The sequence below is a fragment of the Salmo salar genome, chromosome ssa06 (genome assembly GCF_905237065.1).
Source record: "Salmo salar chromosome ssa06, Ssal_v3.1, whole genome shotgun sequence".
NCBI classification, from domain to species: domain Eukaryota; kingdom Metazoa; phylum Chordata; class Actinopteri; order Salmoniformes; family Salmonidae; genus Salmo; species Salmo salar.
This window is the reverse complement of record NC_059447.1, coordinates 74726538-74732139: the sequence shown is the minus strand read 5'-3', so window position 1 is coordinate 74732139 and position 5602 is coordinate 74726538.

Here is a 5602-nt window from a genome sequence, read left to right as displayed (position 1 = left end):
TCAGATGAACTCGTGGATAACAGTTTTATGTCTCTGCGTACAGTATGAAGGAAGTTAGAGGTAGTTTCGCAATCTAAGCTAGTTAGCATTGGCTCGCGAAACTACATAAAACTGTTATCCACGAGTTCATCTGACTCTGGGGAAGTAGATAAAGGGCCTCATTGCCAAAATACAGAATTATCCCTTTTAATGTGTTTTCACTGTGTTTCATCTAATAGCACAACCAAATGACCTGAATTGCCCGTTGAGATCATATTAAAAGTACATAGTGCAAGTGATCAATGCTGTTCTGCGCAGATTATTACAGCAATTGTGAAGATCTCCACAGACCTGCGACCTTTACATGCTATTTTGAACATGCACGCTTTCAATGATTACATAAGAAGACATTTGTAGCTTATTCATTGGCAAAATTGAACTATCCCTTTAAGTTGAGGGAGAGAAATAAATTCATCCCCACAACTACAACCAGACACATTCTTTAAGGTTACAAAAATAAGTTAATGACGTCAGAAAGTAGAGTGAAATTCCCACAGCTGTGGCTGCTGTCCCAGGCCAGGTGAGTGTCTCCAGGACATATGTGTACTGTGTTGTAGTCAGGGTAGAGAGGTGTCTGTCTACGTCAGGATGTAGCTGTGAATAACCTCTGTGTCATGTGAGAGTTTCACTACCTCAGGGAAACTTCCTATCTTAAGATACAGTACATGTGCATATCTTGGCACTTCAGGGCAAATGATTTACTCAATGAAGTCAATTGGAGATCCTACAGCTGCTGCGATGAGTGAAAATGTGTGTTGTGAAAATGTGCCTGTGTAACTGAACAGAAAAATTAATACTGCTTAAAAAACAAAGTATCCCCCCTAAAAAGCCTAGCTTTCTGTTCAGGTTTTCTTAATGACTACTAATAATACAAACCCTCACACATCTCCCTCTCTTTATACAGCTGAAGTCGGAAGTTTACATACACTTAGGTTGGTGTCATTAAAACTAGTTTTTCAACCACTTCACAAATTTCTTGTTAACAAACTATAGTTTTGGCAAGTCGGTTAGAACATCTACTTTGTGCATGACACAAGTAATTTTTCCAACAATTGTTTACAGACAGATTATTTCACTTACAGTGAATTATATCACAATTCCAGTGGGTCAGAAGTTTACATACACTAAGTTGACTGTGCTTCTAAACAGCTTTGGAAGCTTCTGATAGGCTAATTGACATAATTTGTGTCAATTGGAGGTGTACCTGTGGATGTATTTCAATGGCTACCTTCAAACTCAGTGCCTCTTTGCTTGACATCATGGAAAAAACAAAAGAAATCAGCCAAGACCTCAGAAAACAAATTGTAGACAGCCGCAAGTCTGGTTCATCCTTGGGAGCAATTTCCAAACGCCTGAAGGTACCACGTTCATCTGTACAAACAATAGTACGCAAGTATAAACACCATGGGACCACGCAGCCGTCATACCGCTCAGGAAGGAGACGTGTTCTGTCTCCTAGAGATGAACGTACTTTGGTGAGAAAAGTGCAAATCAATCCCAGAACAACCGCAAAGGACCTTATGAAGTAGCTGGAGGAAACAGGTACAAAAGTATCTATATCCACAGTAAAACGAGTCCTATATCGACATAACCTGAAAGGCTGCTCAGCAAGGAAGAAGCCACTGCTCCAAAACCGCCATAAAAAAGCCAGACTTTGGTTTACAACTGCACATGCGGACAAAGATCGTACTTTTTGGAGAAATGTCCTCTGGTCTGATGAAACAAAAATAGAACTGTTTGGCCATAAAGACCATCGTTATGTTTGGAGGAAAAAGGGGGAGGCTTGCAAGCCAAAGAACATCCCCCCACAGGGGTGGCAGCATCATGTTGTGGGGGTGCTTTGCTGCAGGAGGGACTAGTGCACTTCACAAAATAGATGGCATCATGAGGTGGGGAAATTATGTTGATATATTGAAGCAACATCTCAAGGCATCAGTCAGGAAGTTAAAGCTTGGTAGCAAATGGGTCTTCCAAATGGACAATGACCCTAAGCATACTTCCAAAGTTGAGGACAACAAAGTCAAGGTATTGGAGTGGCCATCACAAAGCCCTGACCTCAATCCTATAGAAAATGTGTGGGAAGAACTGAAAAAGCGTGTGCGAGCAAGGAGGCCTACAAACCTGACCCAGTTACATCAGTTCTGTCAGGAGGAATGGGCCAAAATTCACCCAACTTATTGTGGGAAGCTTATGGAAGGTTACCCAAAACGTTTGACCCAAGTTAAACAATTTAAAGACAATGCTACCATATACTAATTGAGTGTATGTAAACTTCTGACCCACTGGGAATGTGATGAAAGGAATAAATGCTGAAATAAATCATTCTCTCTACTATTATTCAGACATTTCAAATTCTTCAAATAAAGTGGTGATCCTAACTGCATGTAACAGCATGGACTGACTGAGACGTGTGTGTGTGTGTGTGTGTGTGTGTGTGTGTGTGTGTGTGTGTGTGTGTGTGTGTGTGTGTGTGTGTGTGTGTGTGTGTGTGTGTGTGTGTGTGTGTGTGTGTGTGTGTGTGTGTGTGTGCTCCGTGTGTTCCCTTTCATTCCTTCTCCCACCCCCTATTTCCTTCAGTTCTGAAGTCTTTAGCCTGAAGGTAAGAACACCTACCAGGTTTTTTAGGTAAATCTCAGGTAAGACAATAGGATCTGTAGAGGTGTCTTGTTACAGACAGAGAGGCAGAGCTGGGTCCAGACACTGTAAACCTTTCCTTTCTCACCTACAAGGTCGCCTCCACACACCAGGTGTGAAAAATGCTACAAAAACATTGTCTTTCATGCCAGCAGCGTTGGTGACCAAAAAAGTTTCAGCATTTGCCCCCAAACTCATAATTTGACTTGAACTGTGCTGGGTTGGTTGCAGCTCTGCAAGCTGTTAAGTTTTTGATGTATCATTTTCAAGTGCACATGTTCCATGTTATCCTAGTCACTGTGGAGGAATGTGGAGTTAATGGACAATGAACTTATTGAAAAAAAAGAGAGAGAGAGAGAGAGAGAGAGAGAGAGAGAGTAAGTACTTTACCTATTTGCACATCGTTACAACACTGTAACGACATAATATGACATTTGAAATGTCTATATTCTTTTGGAACTTCTGTGAGTGTAATGTTTACTGTACATTTTTGTTGTTTATTTCACTTTTGATTATTATCTACTTTATTTGCTTTGGCAATGTCAATATGTGTTTCCCATGCCAGTAAAGCCCTTAAGTTGAATTGAGAGAGAGCGAAAGAGAGACAGAGACACACACAGAGAGAGAGAGAGAGAGAGAGAGAGAGAGAGAGAGAGAGAGAGAGAGAGAGAGAGAGAGAGAGAGAGAGAGACTTCCTAGTTTGTTTCAGAATTATATAGTAGCTCCCTCTGCTGGTCACACCACCACATCGTAACATAATACTACATGGAACTCCTCACTTGAAGGCCTTGTTCTTTTTAGAGGATCAACCACATCACTCATGGCTTTGAACTGCTTATATTCACTAAGTAGTAGTTTGGACTGCCTGGCATGACTGACTGACTGACTCACTGCTTTATACGTTTGAGGGGGAGAGAAACTCTTTGATCCACTCCCATTTAGGATCCTCCAACTCACTGATGGCTTTATAATATAGTGGTAAGTATTACATGGATGCCATCTGAGTGACTGTAGATTCTCAGCATGAGGCTTTTGCTCCAGCCCTGCTCTAACACATTTGATTCAGCTTATCACGGTCCAAATGTGCAGATGATTAGTAGTATCAGGTGTTTTAGAGGGGGCAGGAGCAAAAGCCTGCATTCCCCAGTAGTTCTGTAGGAGGAGGATTGGCCACTCCTGTATGCTGTCAGTCCACCACAAGTATCCAGTGGATGGCAGGCTTGAGTCATTATTATCTATGTAGTCCTACTATTCAATTACTCTTCTGTGTTTCAATGACTGGAGTTTCTAAATGTGTATATTCTTACGTAACATGTTGGACAGTAACTTTAGTTTTGTGAATGGATGTGTAATGCCACTACATCAATCAATCAATCAATCAATCAATAAATAGGCTATATTACATATTGTAAGTGTAGTGTTATGACTCATACTGTACAGATTTACACATGGAGACAGGATGTTATTAAAGTAAGGGAAGATGCGCTGACTGTCTGATTCATAAAACTCAGACTAGCCTAAATAGGTAGGTTAGGCTACCTGTGCTTCTTCCTCACACCTATTGCAAATTATAGTCAGCCTTTGAGAAGTAAACAAGATTATAAAATACACTATGGCCAAAAGTATGTGGACACCTGCTCGTCGAACATCTCATTCCAAAATCATGGGCATTAATAAGGAGTCCCCCCTTTGCTGCTATAACAGCCTCCACTCTTCTGGGAAGGCTTTCCACTTGATGTTGGTATATTACTCCGGGGACTTTCTTCCATCAGCCACAAGAGCATTAGTGAGGTCGGGCACTGATGTTGGGCGATTAGGCCTGGCTCGCAGTTGTCGTTCCAATTCATCCCAAAGGTGTTAGATGGAGTTGAGGTCAGGGCTGTGGGCAGGCCAGTCAAGTTCTTCCACACCAATCTCAACAAACCATTTCTGTATGGACCTTGCTTTGTGCACCGGTGCATTATCATGCTGAAACAGGAAAGGGCTTTCCCCAAACTGTTGTCACAAAGTTGGAAGCACAGAATCGTCTAGAATGTCATTGTATGCTGTAGCGTTAAGATTTCCCTTCACTGGAGCTAAGGGGCCGAGCCTGAACCATGAAAAACAGCCCCAGACCATTATTCCTCCTCCACCAAACTTTACAGTTGGCACTATGCATTTGGGCAGGTAGCGTTTTCCTGGCATCCTCCAAACACAGATTCGTCCCTTCGTATTGCCAGATGGTGAAGCGTGATTCATCACTCCAGAGAAGACATTTCCACTGCTCCAGGAGTCCAATGGCGGTGAGCTTTACACCACTCCAGCTGACGCTTGGCATTGCACATGGTAATCTTAGGCTTGTGTGTGGCTGCTCTGCCATGGAAACCCTTTTCATGAAGCTCCCGACTGACAGTTCTTGTGCTGATGTTGCTTCCAGGGGCAGTTTGGGACACGGTAGTGAGTGTTGCAATCGAGGACAGACGATTTTTACACGCTTCAGCACTCGGTGGTCCCGTTCTGTGAGCTTGTGTGGCCTGATGTAAAAAGGGCTTTAAAATAAATTTGATTGTGGCCTACCACTTCACTGAGCCTTTGTTGCTCCTAGAGGTTTCCACTTCACAATAACAGTGCTTACAGTTGACCGGGGCAGCTTTAGTAGGGCAGAAATGTGATGAACTGACTTGTTGGAAAGGTGGCATCCTTTGATGGTGCCACGTTGAAAGTCACTGAGTTCTTCAGTATCGGCCATTCTACTGCCAATGTTTGTCTATGGAGATTGCTGTGTGCTTGATTTTATACACTTGTCAGCAATGGGTGTGGGTGAAATAGCCGAATCCACTAATTTGAAGGGGTTGTGTAGTTGTTGGTAGTTTTAAGAGTAATACAGACAGCAGAACTTCATGCTACTGAGACATTTTACAAGACAAGGCTGAAACTTCTAGGCTAGCCT